The sequence below is a fragment of the Bubalus bubalis genome, chromosome 12 (genome assembly GCF_019923935.1).
Source record: "Bubalus bubalis isolate 160015118507 breed Murrah chromosome 12, NDDB_SH_1, whole genome shotgun sequence".
NCBI classification, from domain to species: Eukaryota; Metazoa; Chordata; class Mammalia; order Artiodactyla; family Bovidae; genus Bubalus; species Bubalus bubalis.
Window position 1 is genome coordinate 51,147,339 of NC_059168.1, and position 12,615 is coordinate 51,159,953.

The window sequence follows — 12,615 nt, forward strand, 5'->3', positions numbered from 1 at the left end:
TTCTACTAAACCTTATGCCTACAACCCCATCCAGACTAATCATATTAGACCCTCTGGAAACAGGACCCATTTTAAAAAGCTTTTCAGGTAATTTTAACTTGATAGGTTTTTTAGAATCTCCTTGAATAGTTTCCAAATTATCACACAGAAAAATTTATCCTTAGACCAAACCTAAGGAGACTGAAGAGAAATAATGGTCTGTCCCAGCATGCATACAGACTGACAACTTGACTACTCTACCGTGTGCAGTATGGAAATCTATCACTAAGCTTTTGGAGGAGTTTCTTTTTTTTCATTGCAAATAGGTGGTGAAAAGAGGAAACAGTGACAGACTATTTTCTTGGGCTGCTGATGATAACTGCAGCCATGAAATTAAAGATGCTTGCTCCTTGGAAGAAAAGCTATGACAAACCTAGACAGCATGTTAAAAAGCATAGGATCCAAACTTTCTGTTAAATTCTAAAATTTCCCAAATCCCCCATTACCCATCTTGTCCATCTACCTCACAAACACATATCCCCACCCCCAAAATAAAAAACCCCAAAAAACAATAAAAAAAAGAAAAAAGGGGATTGCCATTTGAGATACTCTTAATTGTAAAGTATGGATTGAGTTAGACTATCAGAAAATTGCACCAGGATCATGTAATTCTGGTTCCATGTATAACAGCTTAAATTGAATGTTTCTTGGCCTGATGCCATAAAGAAGCAGCTCTATGATTTCTTTCTTTTTTTTTTTTTTTTTTTTTTTTTGTCTTGTTCGTCAATGATGATTTTCACATTGGAATCCTTGTGGAAATGTTTTCTTTATTCTGAATGTTAAGAATCGTGCTGTCTTACTTCTCCTGCGAATGTGATTTGCTTATTCTTTTAAGATATTTTGAATTTTACAAGTGATCACTTTTGTTTTAGTTTGAACATCCAGAGAGGACTCCCTGCAAGAACAGAGCTCATCACCAGTTATAAAATTGGAGTATAAGATTGGAGTTGACAGACAAGAAAGACTGATGATGGTGAGGTCATTTTGGTGTTCAGTAATCATGTTTGAAGTTCCTTCTACTCATGACTGTATGAGCTGAAACTCCCTGCTAATGATAAAATTGGTTCTAAGGCTCCTGCTGCTGCTGCTGCTAAGTCGCTTCAGTCGTGTCCGACTCTGTGCGACCCCAGAGACGGCAGCCCACCAGGCTCCCCCGTCCCTGGGATTCTCCAGGCAAGAACACTGGAGTGGGTTACCACTTCCTTCTCCAATGCATAAAAGTGAAAAGTGAAAGTGAAGTCACTTAGTTGTGTCCGACTCTTCACGACCCCATGGACTGCAGCCTACCAGGCTCCTCCATCCATGGAATTTTCCAGGCAAGAGTACTAGAGTGGGGTGCCATCGCCTTATCTGCTAAGGCTTCTAGATTAGCTAATTTTACCTGTAACATTGGATTATTCCTGTACTTAGCTTCCCAAATCTGGTGAGGAGAAAAATATATTTATTAAACAGCAATCTTTTCATAGAGGAGACAAAAATCAAGCACAATTTTAAATCTTCCAGTTTTCTTCACTAAACTCTTTAGAAAGAGTTCAGCATTTAGAAAACAGTTTGCCTTTCTTTCTCTTCCTTGCTTAAAAAAAATGCTAATCCTAAACATGAAATATATAGTTTTAAAATTCTGGTGAGAAATTATTATAGTCCTATATTTTTAAATGGTTTTATTGAGTATATACATAATTGAATTATGTTTGTTTACTAAAGAGTCTAATTTCATTATCCTTTGAACACATCTTGCCAGTTCCACAAAGTCCTGAAAGTGGACTCTTTGACCATCATAATACTAAAAAGATTTGATTGACAATGTTTGTATTCAATTTACATACAATCATATTTGAAAAGAGGGAAATTCATTTGATGACTCTCTTGAAAGCTTTTCTTTAAAGAATTGCACTATTGTTGGGACTAAGATCATGCTAAGTGGAAAATAAACTTTTATTTTACATAAAGTACGGTAAGCTCTAGAAAAGTTTACCATCCAGAGATTTCAGGTAAACACAGTTGGACTGTTAAAGAAGCAATTAGTAAAAGTGCATCATGAAGATAAATTTGGCGAGAAGAGAAAAAAGTTTGAGGTTTCATTATTTGAAGTGTGCTTTACCACTTAATGATGAGAATGCCCTGAGGGGATTCCTTTAATTTTCTTTTAGGAGTAGAAGAAACACAGCTTCAGGAATTGTTAGGCCCTGGGAAGCTGTGTGTTTTGGATATATTTTCAAAGTTTGAGATTATCTTTGATGGTAATTATAAAAGCGTGTAGTAATATCTGTAGACCTCCTTCCTTGAAGTTTTTACAAGGAATTGGATTCAGTATCTTACACAACTTTATTTCATTTACTCCTCAAAACACTAAAATGTAGACTTTCTATAATTAAATATTAATAAATAAATTAAATATAAAATTAATTTTATATTTCAGCAGTCTTAGCTTTATAGAAAAATTGTACAATAAGTGCAGAGTTCACATAGATTTCATTTCTACCTTATCCCTAAATTTCCTCCTATTATTAACAATTTGCATTCAGTTCAGTTCAGTTCAGTTGCTCAGTCATGTCCAACTCTTTGCAAGCCCATGAACCACAGCATGCCAGGCCTCCCTGTCCATCACCAACTCCTGAAGTTCACCCAAACCCATGCTCATTGAGTCAGTGATGCCATACAACCATCTCTCCTCTGTGGCTCCCTTCTCCTCCTGCCCTCCAGCTTTCCCAGCATCAGGGTCTCAGGGTCTTTTCAAATGAGTCAGCTCTTCACATTAGGTGGCCAAAGTATTGAAGTTTCAGCTTCAATATCAGTCCTACCAATGAACACCCAGGACTGATCTCCTTTGGGATGGACTGGTTGGATCTCCTTGCAGTCCTAGGGACTCTAAAGAGTCTTCAACACCACACTTCAAAAGCATCAATTCTTCTGCACTCAGTTTTCTTTATAGTCCAACTCTCACATCCATACACTACCACTGGAAAGACCATAGCCTTGATTAGATGGACCTTTGTTGACAAAGTAATGTCTCTGTTTTTTAATATGCTATCTAAGTTGGACATAACATTCCTTCCAAGAAGTAAGTGTCTTTTAATTTCATGGCTGCAATCACCATCTACAGTGATTTTGGAACCCTCCAAAATAAAGTCAGCCACTGTTTCCACTGTTTCCCCATCTATTTGCCATGAAGTGATGGGACTGGATGCTGTGATCTTGGTTTTCTGAATGTTGAGCTTTAAGCCAACTTTTTCACTCTCCTCTTTCACTTTCATCAAGAGGCTCTTTAGTTCTTCTTCACTTTTTGCCATAAGGGTGGTGTCATCTGCATATCTGAGGTTATTGATATTTCTCCCGGCAATCTTGATTCCAGCTTGTGCTTCCTCCAGCCCAGCGTTTCTCATGATGTACTCTGAATATAAGTTAAATAAGTAGGGTGACAATATATAACCTTGACATACTCCTTTTCCTATTTGAAACCGTTCTGTTGTTTCATGTCCATTAGTGTGGTACATTTGTTACATCTTGATGAATAGATTTATATCAACTAAAGTCTATAATTTACATTAGAGCTAGCATTTTTTGTTGTACTTTTTATAGGTTCTGATGCATGCATAATGGCATTTATCCATCATCACACTATCATACAAAATAATCTTCCCAAGCTAAAAATGTTATATGTCCTGCCAATTCATCTCTCTACCCATTCCCTCAAGCCCCAGGGAAACTTTGATTTTTCTATTTGCTCTGTAGTTTTTCATTTTTCAATATATCACAAAGTTGGAATCATACAATATATAGCCCTTTTCAGATTGACTTCTACTCAACAAATGGTGGAATAGATGGACAATCTTCTCAACAAAATGGTTAGATGGCATCATCGATTCAATGGACATATACGTTTGAGAAAACATCAGGAGATAGTGAAAGACAGGGAAGCCTAGTGTGCTGCAGTCCATGGGGTCACAAAGAGTCAGATGTGACTGAGTGACTGAATAACTCAACAGTAAACATATAACTTCTTCCATGTTTATTAGTGGTTTCATAGCTAATTTCCTTTTTATTATGTAATAATTTCATTAAATGAAGGAGCTACAATTTGTTTCTTGATCCACTTACTGAAGGAAATTTTAATTGCTCCAATCTTTGGCAATTATGATTAAAGCTAATATGAGTATTCATTTAGAGAGATTTATGTGAAGATAAGTTTTTCATTCACTTGGAGTATGATTGCTGGATTCTGTAGCAAGCCTGTGTTTCACATTGTAAGAAGGTAGTCAGCCATCTTCCATAATGGCTGTATCATTTTACCTCTGCCCTAGTAGTCAATGAGAGTTCCTGCTGCTCAACATCTTTGTCAGCACTTGGTTTCGTTAGCATTTTGGGTTTTAGTCATTCTAATATGTGAACAATGGTATCTCATTATTGCTGGAGTATCATTTCCAACCACTGAAGTGGTCAGAACAAGAGTTTTAAAGGAGCCAGCCTGTGGATATTCTCACTGTCTTGATATTTTATTTATTTATTTATTTATTTTATTTTATTTTATTTTTAAACTTTACATAATTGTATTAGTTTTGCCAAATATCAAAATGAAATTTTAATAATTAGGGAAGGCTAAACATTTTCTATATGAAGACCATACACATGTCCACAGACCTAGTTCTCATCTAAATCTAGTTTTATAAATGCTGATAATAAACCAAGTCTGATTTATATGATGCATCTTATGTGGAAAATATCTGTGACTCAAGTTATCTGATCAATCATGAGAAATGACAGCTCAGCCTGTATAATAATTTTGAAAATAACTATTGTTAATTTGATGATTACCAGTTTTCATTAAATTAATTGTAAAGTTATCATTTTTTATCTAGAACAAAATGAAGCCAGAGGTCTTGATATTTCATTATGTCTGTGATAATTCCTAGTATTGTGACCTTAGGTGATTTCTTTAAGAACATTGTGACTCAGTTTCTTTTTTTTTTTTGTAAAATAGCATTAATAATAATAATACTTTTAAGGGATACTGGAAGAAAAAATAAACTGATATAGTTACAATGCTCAGAACAGTGTCTATGTGTCATAAGTCTCCATGAATAGTAGAGTGTTATTAGCATGGTGTAACTAATTTTTGAAATTTGAAAAAACATTATGTATTTTGGCCAAGTTTACCAGTTTAGAAAGTACAGCATCTAAGGTTGAATTTCGGGTTTATCTCTTGAGTTCCTTTTAATATTCCATGAAGTTTTAAAGTTGGTATGTACATGGAAAGGCAGTGCCCCCATTTTCGGAGTTTCTTGGCATTGCAAGTGAAAAGCAATTAAATCTCAGTTGTACATTATTCCAGAGTCTTTAAAAAAAAATGAAGCCAATGAAGTGCATCTTTGGTGCCCTCTGCTCCTCTTTGTTTGCTAACTGTATCCCTCATAGGCCAGCATTTCCATTTCTTGCTTTTCTCACCCTTCCCCTTCTGGCTACCCAGGAAACCCTGTTGCCCTTGCCCTTTCACATCCTGTTATATAATTATTAAAAAAACAAACAAACAAACAAAAAAAAACACTGAAGATTCTATATACAGATGCTTTGCTTTTGTTATTATTAATATTTTTATTTTATTTAAGGAAGTTCATAACATAAAATAATGCTACCCCTTTGCAAATATTTCAAGCCTGTTAATAATGCAGGTGGTTTCAGTAGATTTAAAAGAATACATTTTCATTGTATGAAGAAGACATACCTAGAAAACTAGGTTAAAATCTTATTTATCTTTTTATCCCACTGAACTGTCATATTCCCCAGGATACATGAGTCACTTGAAATGTGTATCTGAATAAATGAACAACACATGCTTTGGACCCACCAATTCAGGAGGGATATGAAAAATCAATCACAAACAAAGAAATGGGTGCCTTTATTCTTGAAAAAGACCACAACAGAGAAGTTCACTGGATGGTTATCAACTGGCATGGGAGTGGTTTCCTCTTCCAGCTGGACTGCCTAAGGAGCTGTCAAACTGTGTAGTTGTCAATGGAAAGTTCATAAACTGTTCCTTCCACTCCATCATCAATCTTGGCATCTTTGTTATGTTCTTAATCTTCATTATTTTTAAGAGACATTAATAAACTTGCTTGTTAATTGTTTTAATATACTCTTATTTTTGTAATTAATTTTACTGGCTCTTAAAATCTTAGTTTGAAATGAATTGCATGTCATTTACATGTCATGTTAGTGCTTTTACCAAAGACCTAAAGTTCAGCCCATCAAAAGCATACTTATCTTGTTGTTGTTGTTATTGTAGATGGACAGGGAGGCCTGGCGTGCTGTGGTTCATGGGGTTGCAAAGAGTTGAACACGACTGAGCTTCTGAACTGAGCTGAACTGAACTGAACTCTTTTAGTGAAAATCTCAATTCTATAACACAATTACTTGATTATTTAGCTGGAATACTCCAAACTCAGTTTCTATGTTTATCAGTGCCTTGGGGTCATCATTTTGAGTGAGTTATTTCAATGTGAGGTAAGACAAGGTGTATATATTATTACACTATGTGAAGCAGCTTGTTTACAACTAAAAAGACACATGATTTTCTCTTTGTAGTATTTATATTTATGTATGTGTACAAAAGTGTGTGATTTCTTAATTTCACCTTCTTCATTCTTAACTGTGACTTTTTATTGCTACTAGTGTCTTGCTTGTACCAATCCCCTTATCTTGTCTTTTAATTACTTTAAGATTTTAAGGTTTGAGAAGTAAAATGTTTATAAATCCAAGAGTAAATAAACCACTCATCAATGTCCATGCTATCTTATTCTGTTCTATATGACCACATAATTAGCTTTCTCAGAAGCATACATTTGAGCATTAAAATCTTGAGCACTATAAGAGATTGAATCCTTAGAAGATAACCTGAGCCCAGAGTGAAAGATAGGGCTTTGTGGGCAGTGTGGTGGTAAAGAACCTGTCTGTCAATGCAGGAGGTGTAGGGGATGCAGGTTCGATCCCTGGGTAAGGAAGATTTCCTGGAGGAGGAAAAAGCAACCTACTCCAGAATTCTTGCTTGGGAAATCCCGCAGACAGAGAAGCCTGGCAAGCTATAGTCTTTGGGATAGCAGAGTCAGACAGGACTGAAAAGGCTTACATGCACAGAGTGAACTTTGATGATTTGAATTATAACCTCATCATTTGTGAGGTTTGATAGAGTTTCTATAGAATTTGCTAAATGAGAGTTACTATTATTATTATTCCTATGACTATATTTGCCTTAGCCTCCTTTTGAGGAAAATGTGTGTGTTGATAATCTAAAAGCTTTATGTTAATATTGTGACTCTCAAGGAAAACAGTGTATGTGAGTTTTTCATAAGCTACATAAACTGCAAACATGTCAGGTTTGTCTCTTTTACCCTTTCATATAGTTGGTCCTCTTCCAGAGCTCTGAGGTTGCCAGAAATTTGACATAAAATTAGATAGGTTGTCATGTGTTAATTTTGTCAATTAAACACAAAATTATGTGTTTAATTTGTACACACATAATTTGACCTATATCTGTGTTGTTTCCAAATATGTACTTTCTTTGGCCTCTAAGAGTCTAGAAAGAAAAAAAGAAAAAGATGACACCATCCCCCTTTCTTCCCATTTCCTCCCACTTGATTAGGGTTTAATGGGGTCATGGATATTGGATGCTGGCCATGGTTTTGTGGCCTGCTAAGTGGCCCACTCTGTTGAATAAATCATGTTAAATTAGGAGGTGCAGGTGTTCAAGAAAGAATGGAGAAAACACATTTCTCCTTGACTAACATCTTTTTCTAATTGATTCCAGACCAGCATCGCAGTTCGTAATCTTGTGGCAGCTGCCATAGCCCACCATTTCTGGCCTCTCAGCTCTGTGGGCCACTGGCTCCAGTTCTGCTCCTGCTGTGGGGTCTACTCATCTGTGGGTCCCAGCACAATAGAGACTTTCTGAGAGTTAGCTATGTCACTGATCACAAATCTATGAAACATTAAATCTGAACCTATTTCATATTTGGAGCTTTGCTTTGTTCTAAATGCTTAGAGGATTATGGATCAAGTTGTCCCCACTTATGCAATGGGATATTTGAGAGAAAGATGTAGACATTTATGTAGAAAAATGAAGTACAAAATGATGCAATATAAATGAAAAACTAGTTTAATTTAGTTATTAAAGTCATAGTGAAAGAAAGCAACATTTGAAATGGAAATTTATTAATCTGAACACATATGAAGATGGAATGAGTTCTGAAACTTCCATGATGCTAGAAGTCTCTCTCTCCAAACTCAAGTCATCTTATTTTAAGAACACATCGTTTCAGAACTTCCCTGGCTGTGCAGTGGTTAATACTCCACCTTCCAATGCAGAGGGCACAGCTTGGACCCCTGGTTGGGCACCAAGATACTGCATGCCTCCTGGCAAAAAAGAAAAACATAAAACAGAAGCAACATTGTAACAAATTCAAAAAAGGCTTAAAATAATTTTATATATATTATAAAAGAATTTTGCACATATACATATACATGTATATATATATATATATATATATATGTATATATACAAAGAACACACTGTTTCCTGCCTGATACCTGCAGATCTCTACTCCCTAATTCTCTTTGGAAATCTCTCCTACTCTTTCAAATTGTCATACATTGACATCTGGCTTCACATACAAAAGTGGCTCCACAGTTCAGTTATTTGATGAAATTTCAGCTAATTGGATAGGACATAAAGGTCAATGATTTATTTATGATTCTAGAACTATTAGAGAAGCCTTGACTGCAGAGTCACTTGGCTTTCAAGAGCATCTTGGCCTAATATTATCACTATGCTGAGAATCCCCTTAAAATGATTCACTTGAAAAACATGTATTCTTTGCCCTTGACAGTCCAAGTCTTCTTGCAAATAGTCTCATGAAATATTTCTTACTTTACTTGAAATCTTGTCCATTTGTTCTTTTCTAACAGCCTGAAGAATTTAAGGCTTTTCCTTAATCACTTAACCTGGTGTTGTGTTATAGTAATCAGTGATCTGGGTCCTAAATTTTTTTTACTATTCAAGTTCAAGTACTCCAGATAATTCATTTCTGAGTGGGTGGCATCCACTCTGTGCTTTCCTGCCTGCTCAGTATTCTGTTCTATCATGGCTGCATTTCGTATTTATAAATCCTTTCCCCATGCAAGCTATATTTCAACACATTACCTATCTGGGCTGCATGTAGGAAACTGACAAAATTTCAGATAGGTTGTATTGAATATGGAGATAATTTAAGAATTTTAGAGTTAATAATATGAATAGACATGAAAACAAAAGATGATCTTCAACATCATTGGATGTCAGAAGATACAATCTCCATGAGAAAAGGGACTCTTTCTTTTGTCTCTTGTCTTAGTCCCTATTACAGTGAAATTCTTCCCATTGCATGTAATTAATATTAATTGAATTAAACAATAAATTAAGACAAAGCAGACCATTCAACTAGTTACCCAAATTAGCTCAGTATAGACTGGAATTCCAATTAACAGGCAGATGAATTTATTTATTAGAAAAGGAAAATGAGAAGAAAGTAAGCAATGCTAAAGAAGAAATGCCTGGATAAATCCTTCAGAGCTCAGTTAAAGCTATTATTTTTAGGATTTCCATGAGGTCAAAAGTAGGGAAGGATTCATTAAACCCGCTGACCTATCAAAATCGCTATCTTGAAATCTAAATTATATTTATGTTTAAAAATTCTGCCTACATATAACCAGATTTTTCTAGTCTCTTCCCACAAAAATATCATCTCTTCTTTTATTTTTTTTATTTTTTTATTTTTTTTTCTTGATAAGTTTGTTTAATTTTTAAAAAACAGACTTAAGCAAGTTAAGCCATTAACTCATACACAAAGTTAGTGATGAAGCCAGGATCATATGTTATTTAGAAATACAGTTAGTCATTTAAAGCCACATTAAATACTGACACCCAAAATATTCAAATTTCCTTCTATAATCCACTGTAGGCTCACACGTTTAGGAGTCATAGTTTTCATCAGTCATTGTAATTGAATCTATAGCACTGTGCTCCATATTTACTCTTCTATGTACTGTTTTTGTTTTCTTTTATTTATTTTATTTTTTTTAAATTTTACTTTATTTTTAAACTTTACATAATTGTATTAGTTTTGCCAAATCTCAAAATGAATCCGCCACAGTTATACATGTGTTCCCCATCCTGAACCCTCCTCCCTGCTCCCTCCCCATTCCATCCCTCTGGGTCGTCCCAGTGCACCAGCCCCAAGCATCCAGTCATCTCTTCTTTTAATTTTTCTCTTCCCAAAGACTCACATACTGATCTTATCTTGCCTCTCAAAGTAAGTATAAGATCTTTGAAGGCAATCTTTGTGGCCAATTGACTTTTGCTTTTTCCTGTTTCTTTCCTCTGCAGTGAATGTTTAGATGCCGGCCCAATAATGTGGGCACAGTCAGCACTATTGAAAACGATTGAGTTGTATGGCTCAGACCTGGGGTGGAGAGCCTGAAGACAATGCGAGAATGGGAATGGAATAGAACAAGGCAGCTTCCTAGGGAGATATGCAGTCTAGCTGCCAAGTGACCTTCAGTTACAATGATCTTCTTCTCCCCATACTTTGAACCTGAAAGGAAATATACTACCTTTGATTAGTTTTTAAGGAGTAGTCTCATAAAAAGCACATTATGTGTGCCAAACCTTTTACATGAAACACAGTGTAACTCATGGGTTTTCATTAGCATTTTATTGATGCTCTTTAAAACTCTTACTGGACAAAACATTTCAAAGGTTCATTCTCTCTGGTGTATATCGCTGCTGTGACATCGGCGTTTCATATCTCTGTAAGAATTCCTTTATCTCTTTTTCTTAGCTGGATAGATTTGCCGTGACAAGACCTCAGTGTCACTTCTAAGACATGCAAACTTACATAGAGCTAAAAAAAAAAAAAATCTGTTCAGGCTATTACTTGTAAAATAAGCAGAAAAACAAAGATCTTGTTGCTGTTTTTAGAAAGGTAACAAAGACCATTTACCCAGTAAATCTCAAAATAATTGAGTGTATTTTAAAGCTATTTAGCCTTCCCAGGTGTCTCAGACAGTAAAGAAATCTGCCTGCAATGTGAGAGATCCAAGTTTGATCCCTGGATCGGGAGGATCCCCTGGAGAAGGGAATGGCTACCCATTCCAGTATTCTTGCTCAGAGAATTTCATGGACAGAGGAGCCTGGTGGGGTCACAAAGAGTCAGACACGACTGAACAATTAACACTTTCACTGTACACACATAGTGAAACACTAAGGCTGTGTCCTTTCTGAACTTCAGATCTCCTTCACCTTATTCTTCTAGAAAGTTCAATAATACAGTTGTACAAGTGAATGAGAATTTATTTACATACTTTTATCTGCAGCAGATAATTTTTAAGGCTCTTTAGGAAAAGAAATGCAGTGCCAGTGTCCAGGAAAACAACAACAGTGATGACTCTTGAGTTCCTTTAGATGTTTTGCCACAAGAGTACTGCCAAGCAAAATGTGCTTGTTTTATTTTATCTCAGTCACAGATCCAAATGCAAAATCCTCAAGGGCATCTTGTGCATTTGCATAAATCTCTTGAGAATATTAGTGTAAATATTCAAGAGAGGATTGTTTTGCTGCTTTGATAAAATGACTGTGGATTCCATGCAGATTGAAGTAGAGAGCTGGGGTAATGAGGTTTCAAACATTAATCGAGGTTCATGCACGCAAAGGGAAGAAAACTTTCAGAACCTAGTTTTCAGAGTACATATCGGGTACTTACTTGGAATACATAGGCTTTGGAGGTACACACTGAATACTTATTTTGTTCCAGGATCTCTGTTAGAAACTTCCAGAGGTTATCTGGTGCCACTTCGACACAACCTTGTAAATCCTTTAGCTTGTCGAAAGGGCACCCAATTCTTAAGCAACTGAAGCAGATTCTGAATGTAGGAACTCAATTTCAAATTCCTCACTACTGTCTTTTAAATGCATGTCATGTCTGATTTTACTTTGCTTTTGAAGCTTATGTTAGGTAGATTCCCAACACTTAAAAATTAGATCCAACTTTTATTGGTTTTTTTTTTTTTTTTTCACAGTATCGAATGTCATCCTGGCTAAAAACTGAAGTCTAGTATGAACTTATTTCAGCTTTTTATTGTTTGGCAATTACTTGAATTTACTCAAATACTGGACTTTCTCATCTCTGCAGATCTAAGTTTTTAGATTTACTAATAGTTGGAAATTGCCAACTGATAACATATGTACAATAGTACTATGTCATCTAGTGTTTATACATTGCTAGAGGGTTGTTCAGCTTCATGTAACAATATTAGAGCAGTGATTCTCAAACTTTTTCATGGATTATAATCATTTGAACCTCTTGTTTAAACACAGATAGCTGGATCCTACCCAACTTTCTAATCAGCAGGTCTGAAATGGGTCCTGAGAATTTGCCTTATAATAAGTTAAGAGGTAATACTGATGTTGCTGATCCAAGGACAAGGTGTTAATACCAACTGGTATAGGACATTAAATAAATGGTTTCAAGCAAACTTTTTTTTAATCTATTT

General features: G+C 35.5%; 1 pseudogene; it reads left to right on the forward strand.

The window, feature by feature from the left end:
* The first annotated feature begins 4,610 nt into the window (after nt 1–4,610).
* On the forward strand, nt 4,611–4,721 carry LOC112578254 (annotated as a pseudogene).
* The last annotated feature ends 7,894 nt before the right edge of the window (nt 4,722–12,615 follow it).